Source organism: Bombyx mori, chromosome 13 (assembly GCF_030269925.1).
Source record: "Bombyx mori chromosome 13, ASM3026992v2".
Lineage (NCBI taxonomy): Eukaryota > Metazoa > Arthropoda > Insecta > Lepidoptera > Bombycidae > Bombyx > Bombyx mori.
Window position 1 is genome coordinate 9,820,250 of NC_085119.1, and position 14,153 is coordinate 9,834,402.

Consider the following 14,153-nt stretch of genomic DNA (forward strand, 5'->3'; position numbering starts at 1 on the left):
ATCTCAAGGTGGGTGGCGCATTTACGTTGTAGATGTCTATGGGCTTCAGTAACTACTTAACACCAGGTGGGCTGTGAGGTCGTCCACGCATCTAAGCAATAAAAAAAAAAATTCTATTGGTAGCACTGATAGTATCAATTACGTTTTCAACATCAAGAGAGGTCTAACCTATTGGAGTATACGGGAAAAAAATTGTTAATTTCTTTCATTTACAGCAAGACAAGTTCGATTAACCCATATAAAGAAATTCAGAGGAAATTCTCAAATTTTAACTTTATTTTACGAGTGTTTGAATGACTTCCATTAAGATTGTTGATAAAGCCCTTTACCGCGTTCCTTATCGCAACCTAGTAGAGATTTCAGTTTAACAGAGTATTATTTTTAACTGTTGTACGAGTACCTCAATAAATCTTAATTGTTTGGCTTCTTACTAAACTCTACTTAAATTTATGTCTTGAAATTAACAGACAAAAGACGGAATGTGAAATTTGTGCTTATTGTTCGAATCTTTTTATAATAAAAATAATTGAGAGAATACTTACTATATTTTTAAGCGCTGTGGACGTGTACGTTTTAAATGAGAAGGTGGTTCTGGCGTCGAAGACCCTGGTCGGGGTCCATTGTGGTGGGATGGTGTAGAGATATTCGCTCCGCGCGATTAGCATCCTCAGACTGCCTCGGTTAAGTCCGTTGTCATCCAAGACTCGAATCCAGATTCTTTTTTAAATTTTTTTTATTAGTTAGTTGGGTGGACGAGCTCACAGCCCACCTGGTGTTAAGTGGTTACTGGAGCCCATAGACATCTACATCGTAAATGCGCCACCCGCTCTAAGATGTAAGTTCTAAGGTCGCAGTATAGTTACAACGGCTGCCCCACCTTTCAAACCAAAACGCATTACTGCTTCACGGCAGAAACAGGCGGGGTGGTGGTACCTACTCCGGACTCACAAGAAGTCCTACTACCACCTTCTTAAGTGACAGGGGCTTTTAGTCGGCTTAACTCGAACATACGTCGCCTAACGCCCCCAAAACTTAGGTAGAAGACCGGCGATTTCCTCCAGACCATAAATATATTTACTTAAATTATTTCTGTTTCTTGAATTGCAATGATTGCTTTTAAATTTTCTTGAATTAAAGGGAATTTTTGGTATTCATTGAAAAAAGATGTACGTAGTGGTAATTAATGGAAAAGTAGTAGAAATTACCCTGGATAATATGGTACTCGTTCTATTGTGCTACTAATGTTTATCAACCAAAGTTTATTAGTGTGTAGTTAAGTAGTTCCGAACTATAACTTTCAGCCTTACCTCCTGGCTGAGCCAGTGCTTGTCTTGGTGAAACTGGAAAGGCCTCCGACATTCAGTAATCCTTACCTTCCTTCTATCCAAAAATAAAACCACATTCGGGCCGTCGATCTACCGAACAGTTGAGTAGTTTAGTAGAAGAAGGGAAGATCGAAGGGAAGCGAAGAAGGGAATAGAATAATTGGGTGGACCCAATTATTCTATTGCACGTCTCACATTAAATCGCAGGTATTAGAATCTCATAGCCTATTAAATTTGTAGGGTAGTTAATAGGTTAATACACACTATAACATTACCACCGCACTCCTCAAGCCATCATTCGGAATTCTTAATTCAAAGTCAAAATGGTCACCCATCAGAGTAGTAATGTGGTAAAGAATACATAAAATACGCGAGTAAATTGGCAATTTACTGGCTTAGTGAATGACAATCTGGCAAATACATATATTTGTACATATTTCATCCTTTTTAATTTAACAATTCACCACTCGTCACCTTAGCAGAGCTTACCTTAGTCGCCGGAACTAGTATGTTCATCTACAGTGGGATTCCAAAGATATATTTTCCATGTAACCATCCGACTCTAGGATGAAATTCCCTCTACACAAACTTTCTCAGCAAACCGGGGCTAGAAAGTGTTCTTCTTGGTTGGAACGTGGTTGGAAGAGATTCTTTCGCGATATGAAGAGGCCTAGATGGCATTATGAGTGCCAAAAAGTTTCATGCATGACGCAAAATCGACTGCTTCGACAGCCATATTTTTGAAATGATAATAATTTGTGTTATAAAATATTCAATAGAGAGAAAATAGCTCTATTATTTTAATAGACTTTTCTGAGTAAGTCCAACCAATTACGTTATAGCGAATTCTCTGAAAAGGTAATTTAGTGTGTACTCAGTATGGGATTCAAAGTAAAAGAGATCTCGCTAAGACTTATCGAACTATTGAATAATTACAAAATGAGATGTTTTTATTCAAGGAATTGTATCTATAAATAAACATTATATTCTGAAGATTTAAATCGCCAGATTGCAGTCCTTTCTGATGTTACCGTTTATAGTGTTGGCTAAAACGATCGGTAGCATTGATGGATTTAAATATAGAGCTCTAAGGTATTCCATTTTGGTCACCGATTTTAAGACTTAAAACAATATGGACTAGTGCTATAATAGTGTTATTAATAATATGATAAAATAGTCCATTGCACGGAATTCAACTAAATCACTTAGATAAGTTTAATGTACCTATTAATTTTTCTGTTGTTTCCCCATTGGTACTTTTTTGTCCGCGTTAAATTTGAATAGAGTTTGTTGTGTGTCCATAAAATAGATATCATAGTTGTTGATTTCGTCGTCACGTCGTCACGTGAAATCACGAACCAACGACACACTATCTTATTTATTACATATCCGATCTTCCAAGATCCCAACTGTAAGCTATCCCCGTCGTCCAAAACACGTCACTTCGGATATTACCGATCCACTGTCGGTGCTTTTAGGCATACCAAGCACCGGTCATCGTTATCGTCGAACCCGTCAAATGCGGCGTTCGTTAAGTTCACCGTGAAAATTAACCCACAAACACAGCCCACTGAACTTCTTGCTGGATCTTCTCAGTGGGTCGCGATTCTGATTCAGTGGTAGATTCAGGGAAGCACTGTCCTTGCAAGGGCTAGGTGTTAGTAAATCGCTAGGCTGCGCCCCGTGAGTTCGCTCACAAGTCCGGTGAAGCAAAGATAACCCCTCGAGGTTACTAGCATAGGTAGGCAAACAAACGTATTTGTTATAACAACTATATGTTTAACTAGGTGTAGCCGGTGTACCTATTGTATGTATAATGATAAAAAAGTATTCTATGTCTTAGCCGCGGCTATAAACTAACTTTGTACCAAATTTCGTTAGTTTTAAGTAGTTTTTCTGTTTAAGATAATTTTTGTTTTTATTTATTAATTTAATTTAATTTAATCGTCCATCCATTCTCACAAATTAATGTAATTATTAATATTATTTAGATATAAAATGAAATCTAATTTAATTATGACAAGCAAGATGTTAACTTTCTGAGTTCAATCGTATTTGTGTTGTGTTGCATTTATAACATAAAGTGTTTGGTATCAAAGCTCAAAATTAAATTTTTTGTAATGGTATGGTTAATTAATGGTAATTTTTCATAGTTCTTCCGTTGTTAAAAACAGATCAAAATATAATGTTTATAGACGTTAAATTGTTGTATATATACATACCTAGTAAGTATTATTTATATATTGTATATAGTTGCTTTATATTTTTGTTTAAATCGTTTCATAACGTTCAGGTCTAAATTATACCGCCCACGCTCTTCGTTGTATAGCTCGTTCCAACTTTAATACTAAATGAGGCTAATATCGAGATCACCAACAAAAGATATTCCTCCCAAAAACACGACTACACAGTTTCAGAATATTAATAACGAACAAGGTTTCAGTACGTTTTAATATTAACAGATTTCAAGTTAAGTTCAAAGATGAAAATAAATTATGCTTAGTTTAATTGCATGGTGTATGTATGCTATCTATAAAACATGTCCATGTTTGTTCTGACTGAATGACTGATTCATGAACGTAGAGCCCAAGCCGCTGGGGCTACAAACTTGAAATTTGGCATCTGATGCCTTTTATCTTGTAAACATTCACCAAGGAAAGAGTTTTGGAAATATTACTCTTTAGGGAGTAAAATACGAGATGAAGGGCTGTATGGAAGTCTGTCATTTTCAAAGTAACGAATTCGATATACACAGCTGCTTATGGTTAGAAATAAACGTACACTTTTATCGGTGTTTTTCAAAATTTTACCCTTGTTGAGATGAAATAGGAAGATTGTTGCTTTTGGAGAGAAAGACCTGAAATTAAATGTTAAATATTTACACATACAATATTAGGAAAATATAATAAATACGTACATAGTTACTGTAACGTACTGTATAATAGTGAACAATATCCTGTTCAATCGTGCGAAGCCAAAGCAGGTCGCTTATGAACTCTATGTACATAAATATACATTATAGTTGTATAATACACAAGTTTATACAGACTAGTGATCCCGCAATAGTAGAAATTCGAATATAATTAATTTAAATTATAAGTTTAAACATTATTAAGGTTCTGTTGTCAAAAACTATTATACTTTTTAAATCTACTACACTATAGACAAATAATATTAAAGATAAACAATTTTAATCTATTCTCAATTTGACCACAGACTTTATGCAATAACAAAAGGTTGACAATAAACAAAGAGTAATGTATATATATATATATATATGTGTGTGTGTGTATGTCAAATATATAGTGTGTGTAATGTTTTTTTCATTGATTAAATGTATTATAAAAGCACAAAATAAAATAAAAAATAGCATTCTGCATTCCTTCTCTATATTCTCTTTAAGTGTGTGAAATCTCATATTCATCCGTCCGCGCAATTTTCTAAAAAAGGTGGCAAAGTTTTTGCTTCACGTATTAATATATAGATAAGTGTTAAGTTTGCTTGTTCTTTTGTCCTTGTATCCCAGTAGCAGATACATTTTTTGTATTGGGGTTGTTTATGGAATAGTAGTGTGTAGGAATAGTAAGAAAACATATTAGCATTAGAAAGTATGATAGTTAAAATAACAAAGATGAATCTAAAAAAGATTAAAAATAGCTGATCATAATTTTTTCTATACAGTAAGCTGTCGTAATACATTCAACCGTAGTTTTGAGAAAAACAATTTCGGCGGTGCATGCACAATGTCCATTGACATGTCCATATCAATTAATCTATAGTAGATCTTGAGGCACTCTTCTTCTAAGTCTTCTTGTAGTCATTCGGTTGTCCATTAAATGCTTAGCAAGGTTATTCGGATGGGCTTTAGCTCGATAGATTACTTCATCTTTGACTTTTCTTATGGCAAGATCATAATGGATACTTTCATTTGTAACATACCATGGTGCGTTCACTATCATTCTGAGCGTTTTTGATTGAAATCTTTGAAGGATTTCAATATTTGAGTTTGACGCAGTACCCCACAATTGGATGCCATATGACCAAATGGGTTTAATAATAGATTTGTATAGTAAAAGCTTGTTACTTTAAAAATGTAACACGAGAGAAACCGCGGAGCATAAACATTTCGTACTTATACCAGTTTATCCGTTTACTTAAAGCAACTGTATAAGCACTATTTGTTAAACATAAAACTTCCAAAACCCGAGTCGAATGCGGCGCACACACACGATAGACAAACTTTACGCTTTTCCTCGCTTCCGTCTACTCCGCGGCTATAAACTGACAAGTTGAGTGCAGCCCGGAATCTCGGCGTTAACCTATATCGCTATGTTTGTACTCCTAAGTTTCGAAGTAATCCATTTAAAAGTGTCAGATTAGAGGGGTTCGGGAATTTGCTTAGGCGGGTTGGTCAGCAATTTATGTCTGCAGTGCGCCACAGATGTGGTCGGTTTCGTAGTACCGGCTTGTGGCACTGTTTATAACAACAAAGGGGAGTAATTAAACACTTAGACGTAAGGGCAGGGTTCCGGATAATGCCACTTTACGTAAATATGGGCTGGTAAGTTCAAAAGGTCAATTTACTTAATTATATTTCTTATATTCAATACAAATAATTTTTTTTTTGGGCGGACGAATTCTCTGCCGTGTAAAGTTGTTACTAGAGAACTTAAATATATCATAACGTTAATTTCTCCTGCCATCTTGAGACATGAGGTTAAGGCCTCAATTGTATTACATAATGGCCGGGTGAACCTTGAGATCGGTACTTTTTTTTTTGTTGGTGGATGAGCTCACGGCCCACCTGGTGTTAAGTGGTTATCAGAGCCCATAGACATCTACAACGTAAATGCCGCCACCCACCTCGAGATATGAGTTCTAAAGTCTCAGTATAGTTACAACGGCTGCCCCGTCCTTCAAACCAAAACGCTTTACTGCTTCACGGCAGAAATAGGCAGGGTGGTGGTACCTACCCGTGCGGACTCACAATAGGTCCTACCATGACTGTTTTGCGGTAAAAGCGGGCCGGATGATTGAATTGGGCCGTACTCGAGGGTAACCAAGGCTAGTCGTTATTAATTACACAATATTTATAAACTTTGCCGTATAATAATTTTTTATTATAATGTAAACATTATTATAATAATGCACTTATGAAATAATAAAAAAAAAATATTTTACAATAAATAACATAGAACCTGGTAACAAATAAATGAACACTTTATATATATTCGTTTATTTTATATATGATTTCATAAATGAGATACCAGTTATTTTAAATCCTCTCGTCTAACCTCTTTAGGTGGTAGACATACTATGTGCTGCCTATTTTTGCGGAAAAGGACTCATGCCTCAAATTGAATAGCTATATTCACGTTGTGATCTATGTGCTTCATTAATCACTTAATATCAGACGGACGGTGTATTCGTTCGTTCATCTAAGCAAATAAAAAAGCTAAGTGACCACAAAATGCTATTTACCTCTCAAGCTACGGATATCAATTTAAGGCAAGTAAAGAAAAATTAATTATTAAATATGTCAAATAAACGAGACATGCACAATAAATATTTTTGAAAAGTCGGATAAGAAATAAAAAGCTTTACACAATTTTTTGTAAACACATACGTTCTTGTGCGGCCGACTTGGATAAAAGTTTGATAATGGAAGATCTCGATAGGAAAACTTTGCTCGGGTAACGATGGGCTACGAACTCTCGGGTAGCTGGAATAAAACCAGTCGACTTTAACTTGACTAACTGTTTGGCTCGATAGCTCTCCGTCACTCATAAGTCTACCAGAATATCGAATATTTCAGGAAGCTATATTCAAAATATTGAGTTTAATTCGATTCTTGTTTCTGGGAGAACGAATTTAGTATTGTGTGACTTGGTTAAAAGAGAGAAAAGCAATTAGGTAATTTGTTTTTGGATGTATTCAGTGTGAGCTATTGAGGAAAACAGATAAAGTATGTGGATACGAAACAAAAGGTATCTTAGACTTTCATTTAGTTACTCTAATGGTTAGTGACTCTTGTTTAAACCCACACCTTTTATCTTCGGTGACACCCGTATTGACAGGGAGAGGTCCGACCAGTTCGAAGTGCCCTCTCAGTGTGGGGATCTCCTAGGAGATTCGATAGCTGGTGAAAACAGCTAATGTATTACGGAACCTGGTCCGTATTTTTGAACGCCTAAATTAAGAACATAAAAATAAAAAATTTCAATTGAACGCTATATTATGTCAATCCAATTTGAACTCTATGTGCAGTGATCACAGGTTCGGCGTCGTCTTTGGCGATGTATTTTTGATACGATGTAAAATTATATAATTAACTTTAACTTACTAGACGTGTATATAATCAAAGCTTACTAGATTAACTTTAAATTCGATTTAAATAAAATTTTGTAGATGGTAATTTACGAGATAAAAGTTTTGGGTGCCATAACTACTTCGGGACAAGTATATTCAAACCCCGAAAAACAAATATCTTTCACAAATGATTACTAAAAAGGTAAGTGATAAGATTGGTTTTTATATGCCAAAATATGAAACGTGAATTGCATCAGTAATAGCTCGATGACATCACGTAGAAATCAACACTTAAAAATTCTTCAAAAGCTGTCATTTTTCGAGCAAAGTCATCAATTTGGTAAAATCTTCCCTTTGTAGTAGGTAGCACTAACAACCATGGTTCCTAAAACTATTGTTTTGCATCGGTGAAACATTGTTATTATACTTTTTCAGACATATCTTTCTAATGTTTATTTCATGTATGTTTCGTATTTAGGTTTTTGTATGTTTTATCATGTATGAAACCAATTTATGAATGAACATTTATGAATATTCTATTACACATACAATAAACAAGTATTGTACAAATACATTTTGTAAAATAATTTTAACATCAGTTGTTCAATCAAAATATGAACTTTAGAATTTTATTGTATTATTGTAATGATAGCACTTGAGTCCAAATTAGGTTGCTAATTTTAAGTTTTGCTGATGGCAACTCTCTCTTCCGTTCCAGCCTTTTAGCCCCGTGCATGGCAAGTTGTAATTAAGTTATAATAAAATTAGAATAAACGCGAATATTCATTTCACGAGCCTGTATTTTATTTATACATCAGTTAAATTTTCATTAAATCGGAACACGGACCGAACAGAATTAAATAAAGTTGAATGCAGACTTGGAAGTTAATAATTAGGCGAAAAGATCCTGCCAGGTACGAGGGAATTGTCGATTCGTTCCACGCTCACAGCGGCCGCACCGTCTGAATCGGCTCGACGGCCACCAAATAAGATCACTTAAATTCTAAGCTCGTACCCAACGCCCAGATACGGGCAGTAGTTACTTGTGTTACGTATATGAACCTCACATACTGTAATTACACAAAGAAACGGAAACGAAGAAAGCGTTAAACATTCTCGGAACGTTTAAACAGGATAAGTTAAGCCGGAGCAAGCCAAACAATGGAGCTTGTAACGCGATTAAATCGTTGGATTCTTAATTTATGTCTTAATGTTTATTAACGTAAATAAATATTGGATTGTATTTATTTAATTCTTTGTTGTATCAATCTTGTCAGAGCGATCACGGTCGTCAGTTAGTGCTATGGACATGGTCCTGGTTTGTGGTGAGCCTAATGCACTCATGCAAAAAACTGCCTGCTATGGCATGGGCAACTTTCCACGTGGTCTGGTGCCTTCTACTTTGCCCTGAAGGAAATGGCTCTGCCGGGAGAAATGTACAAAAAATAATTGTATGCGCCTATGAACTATAGTATCTCTTCCTCCTCCTCCTTCAGTCGATCGCACATTGCATCGTGAATCGTGATGCGCTCGTCTGGACCTTTTTTTGTAATTTGTAGCCATTTATGTCGGTCAGTGGCACAGTAAAGTGCGTGGCTTGGACTCCAGCACCAGCATCAGACCGAATAAACATTCTTTTCAATATAGCTTTTTTTATTATTTTAAAAGGTAAGTTTAAAAAAAATTCTAAAACAAAATATTTAAGAAAAAATAACAGTGAAAAGACACAACAGTAACAGAAATATATTAAACTATTGGTAACTGAAATAGTAATATAGAATAACATAAATTTGTATAATATAGCTTCTTTTAAATTCCAGTTGCAATACACAATTATAGAATGGTTCAGTTAATATTAAAATTTTCAAACTTTATCTGTGTATTAAGAACTTTTAAATATGCTTTAAAATAACTTGTGTTCTCTATTGCCGCATGGAGGAATGTTGTCCCAACATTTAGAAGCTAAGTAACGGATGCTATCTCTAAAAGCAAAGTTTTTACTGGTGGTAGGACCTCTTGTGAGTCCGCGCGGGTGGGTACCACCACCCTGCCTATTTCTGCCGTGAAGCAAAAATGCGTTTCGGTTTGAAGGGTGGGGCAGCCGTTGTAACTATACTTGAGACCTTAGAACTTGTATCTCAAGGTGGGTGGCGCATTTACGTTGTGGATGTCTATGGGCTCCAGTAACCACTTAACACCAGGTGGGCTGTGAGCTCGTCCATCCATCTAAGCAATAAAAAAAAAAAAAAAGAACAGTGTTTAGGAGTCGCTAACACTTGCAAATGTTGACGCGACTGCCTACCGACCTCTCCTAAGTAATTCAACTTACGATGCAAATAATTCGGCTTTTGCAATTTTACGACTCCAAACAACAAACAAGCTAAGTTCAACTTCCTTTTCAACTTGAGATTCAATATTTTATATCGATTCACGATCGGCGTAACATGGGATCGCGATGAGATGCTAAGCAATACCTATATGCATTCCGTACTCTATTTAATATCCGTCCAGTCGATGTAAGTGGTCTGGCTCCATGAATACAGCACTAAGAAGCTTAATGTCCCACACTTGTGTGAGTGGTTGAAGGAGCCCATTTGACAATCCCTTATTACTTGAGGTCAGTATATCAGGCGCGAACAATCGAATCAAAGAGAAACTTTGTCTATTGATGTTGCTATCGTGGAAGTTCGAGACTAAATCAGTCCGCAAATACAATTTCTGTTTATTTGATTTTCTAAATCAACGCTCTGAAGAATTTTGTACTGCTTGATGCGTGCTGTGAAACTAAATACAAAATTGCAATTTTAGCCGTTGTTTGTTGCAGTAGAAGTCGTAATAATATGAAATATTTTTGAAGAAATAACAATAATAATTGTGTAGTTTAGATTTTGGGTAGGTAAGGTAGGCCGTCAGTTTGAGGCGGCGGGGCGCGTGAAAGACGCAGGGGACCCGCTGCCGTAGAGCGGGGGCCAGGGAAGCGAATCTCACCCAAGCCGTCCGCCCTCCCATGTCGGTCAGAGGACCGGCATTAATCCCCTAAGAAGACGACGTGTAAGCTGCTCTGCACGTATTTTATACAAGAGCATCCGGGTGATGGAAGGCTGACTATCCTCGACCTACGCTGGTTCTGACCAACGTAGGTCGGCGGGGTATTCCGTAGAATAACTCACCCTAGCCGGCGCCATCTAGGTGGGCTTCAGATATACCAAGAGCACTGGTGGTCATGGCGCCGACGACCGCCGGTCCGGCGTCCCGCCGGGGAGGGTGATGGCAGAGATGTGCTCCGCACTAAATGATTCACATTCCCCCTTTGCCTTTTCATGACTTCTGTGTCATGCGAGGTTCGGACCTGCGTTGTTGAGCGACAAGAGGTTTTAGTCAATTCGACTCCGAGATGCCCGGCCCTCCATGCCCAGTTTTTTCATCCTGACAAAAAAAAGGCCCTCAGCTTCTTTGTCCTTATACGCAACCGAAAGAATTGACGTTTTATTATAAGTCCGCAATTTATGCAAGCTGAATCTGGTTTCAATATTTTTCCATAGTGCGAAAATTCAGTTCTTTATAGCGGGGTTGAGTGGTTACTGTTGCTTTAAAGCAAACAAACTTTAAAATTCCTGTAGCAAGTTTTATTCTGTTTGTTTTCAGTATTTTTAAAAAAAACACAGCCCTTCATACATGAATATAAAACATCAAGGGAATAATCTTAGGGTATCCCTAGATAATGTCTTTATAAACTTAACATAGCTCCTTCTAATATTAACTATAAAAAAGAAATACGTAATGGGCCTACAGTATTAATATTGTGTAGGATATAATTTAAATTAAAACATTTAATATTCTGCACATATAAACTAGATTGAGTTTAACTAGCGAGAACAATTATAAAGAAATTGCATTAGTTTTCGCAAGAGATGTTTTGAACATTCCGCGCAATAATTCCAGTACCGTGCGTCCAACTTCGCAGGTTTATTCTCTTCGCTTGAATTAAAAAAGTTTTGTTCAAATTCGTTCTTAACTCTTTATACACATTATAATGTAAGCATTCCCTATATTATGAAACGGTTCTATATCACTTGGTGTTTTTTTTTTTAATACAATCTTAACCTTGCCGAATTTTATTAAAATTCATTGATTTACATTTTTTTATTCACTCTAAAAATTACCAAGCCCAATTTTTTTTTTTAAATTTCTTAGATAAGTCTGTTTGATATTTGATTGTAATCTGTATGTATTTTAACTTTATGTCTTACATATCTTCTATCTTTATACCTTATATTTTTTATTTATGTCTTTTTAATAATTGAATTAGATGGGTGGAATTTTTCATAGTAAATGTGGTGTTGAATGCAGTCTTTCACTCTTAGACATGAGATTGATGTTTCAATTGTATTCCATAACGGCTCTGCTGAAGTAGACTGGATGTGGGAACTACCTGGGTATGTTCAAAATACGTCCTCCCACTGGTAATGAAACTAAAAAAAATGTATATAAATGTAGGGGAATAATTAAGAGGTAATTAAAAGAATAGCATAAAACCGCACAGCCAGTTTTAATAACGTCTAAAAATCGCTAGAGCCTACGAAAATGCAATATGCACATATTTTAGAAAAGCAAGCAAATCAATTTGCTGAATTATGACAACCGGATAATAGGCAACCTAGCTCACTGCGTTATTCAATTTATGAGATAGTTACAAATTATAGACTTAGAGAAGACGAGTTTAGAAATTGTAGCATGTGTAGGATACATACGTGTGCATTCAATTATAGAAATACCTTTGATTCCTGGAGCAAACTTGACGTCCTACATTTCCAATCTACGTTGCTGGAATGGGTTACATACTTATAGATACTAAGTTAGACCATCGATACTGTTCGAGTGAAGCTCGGCACGGAATCGATGTTTTGAATACGATGAATTTATAACTGCGCAAACGAAGATCGATCTAAATTGTTTTTGGTTTTAGCATAGTCATTGAAGGAATTTAAAATAGATCATACAATTAGTATTATGCTAGTGACTTATACAAATATTTTTCTCTGATTTTTGATTTTTTATTTTTTATTGCTTAGATAGGTGGACGAGCTCACAGCCCACCTGGTGTTAAGTGGTTACTGGAGCCCATAGACATCTACAACGCAAATACCGCCACCCACCCTAAGATATGAGTTCTAAGGTCTTAGTATAGTTACAACGGCTGCCCCACCCTTCAAACGAAACGCATTATTGCTTCACGGCAGAAACAGGCAGGGTGGTGGTACCTACCCGTGCGGACTCACGCGAGGTCCTACCACCAATAAATGTTGTTCCAGTTTTTTCTTTTGCAAGAGTACGCTCTTGGCTAATTAAATAAATAAAACAGTTGACAAAAATAGGAGAAAATGTCTTATTTAATGGTTCTTCTGCTCCTATTTATGTATAGATTTTGATGTGTGATATATTCGGATATATTATAAAGTTTATACAATAATTCATTTTGTTAAAAGTTTCTGATGTTTTGTTATCTAAGGTAAGCACATTTCGTTCGGGACCCACGAGGCGATGTTACGCGATATAAAGCAACAAAACAAAGCGTTGTTCCGTTGACCGCAACTGGCCACGTTTACCGCTTATTGCACATTGTTTTAGCAGCATCCATTCAAAATGTCGCGTGCGGTTAACTATCCCTCGAGAACGGTAATTAGTTGATGCCTTAGTCAACGCTTTATGTGGTATTGAGTGAGAGTATTCTATTCACATGACGTGGTTTATCACAGGTGAGGTTGAAAGCTCATAGGTGAATTTTGAAATATAATTTGGGGTGTTTGAATTTTTTGAGAGATGGCAGCAAATGTTAGCAATAGCAAATATAGGAAAAGGCTTCCTCTACGTCTGGTTAGCTTTTATAATCAACTATATAATCATTAAAGATTAACACCTCGATATATTTGGTCATTAACTTCTCAAGCTCATGAATAAATAAATGAATGGATCTCGAACCTCAACCTCTAGTGCTTACTTTTTATTTACTTATTCGAGTACTAATATTTTGTTGAATCACTTTAATTGTACGCATGCTGAGATTTCCTGCTAGAGTTACAGTTATCAAGTGGACTATTAATATTTTTTATTTGCTTATATTCTACTGTGTAAGTACAAGTACATGAGGAACAATCGAATGATTCAGTTTGGAAGCTACCAACTCGTAGACCACTATTACAAAGGGGTGATACTTAATTGAACCACATGCTTCTTTTAGTTAGTTTTTATTGTAGATGTGAAGTAAAAAAAGTATCGTAGAAGACGTATGAATTATCTGCCCTGCCATTACTAATAACATACCTTATGTATACCAGATACATAATTTTATTTAATCGAAAAATTATTCTTTTATTTTAGTTGACAAGCACACGTACAAAATAATTTATCTAAGATACAAAGGATGATGATTTTCTAAGGGCGGACAGACGTCTTTCAATTACTATCTAGATCAAAGACGTTTTCCATTGAATTACTTACAAACCATAATGTTCTCTAGCC

At 35.9% G+C, this 14,153-nt stretch overlaps 1 long non-coding RNA gene across 1 annotated transcript; it reads right to left on the bottom strand.

Annotated features, from left to right (window-relative positions):
- Positions 1 to 3,758: 3,758 nt before the first annotated feature.
- Positions 3,759 to 4,465, bottom strand: LOC110385524 (uncharacterized). The gene is made up of 2 exons (XR_002430774.2): positions 4,261 to 4,465; positions 3,759 to 4,182 (listed from the first exon to the last, which is right to left on the bottom strand). It is a non-coding gene; the product is annotated as an uncharacterized LOC110385524 (long non-coding RNA).
- Between the last annotated feature and the right edge of the window lie 9,688 nt (positions 4,466 to 14,153).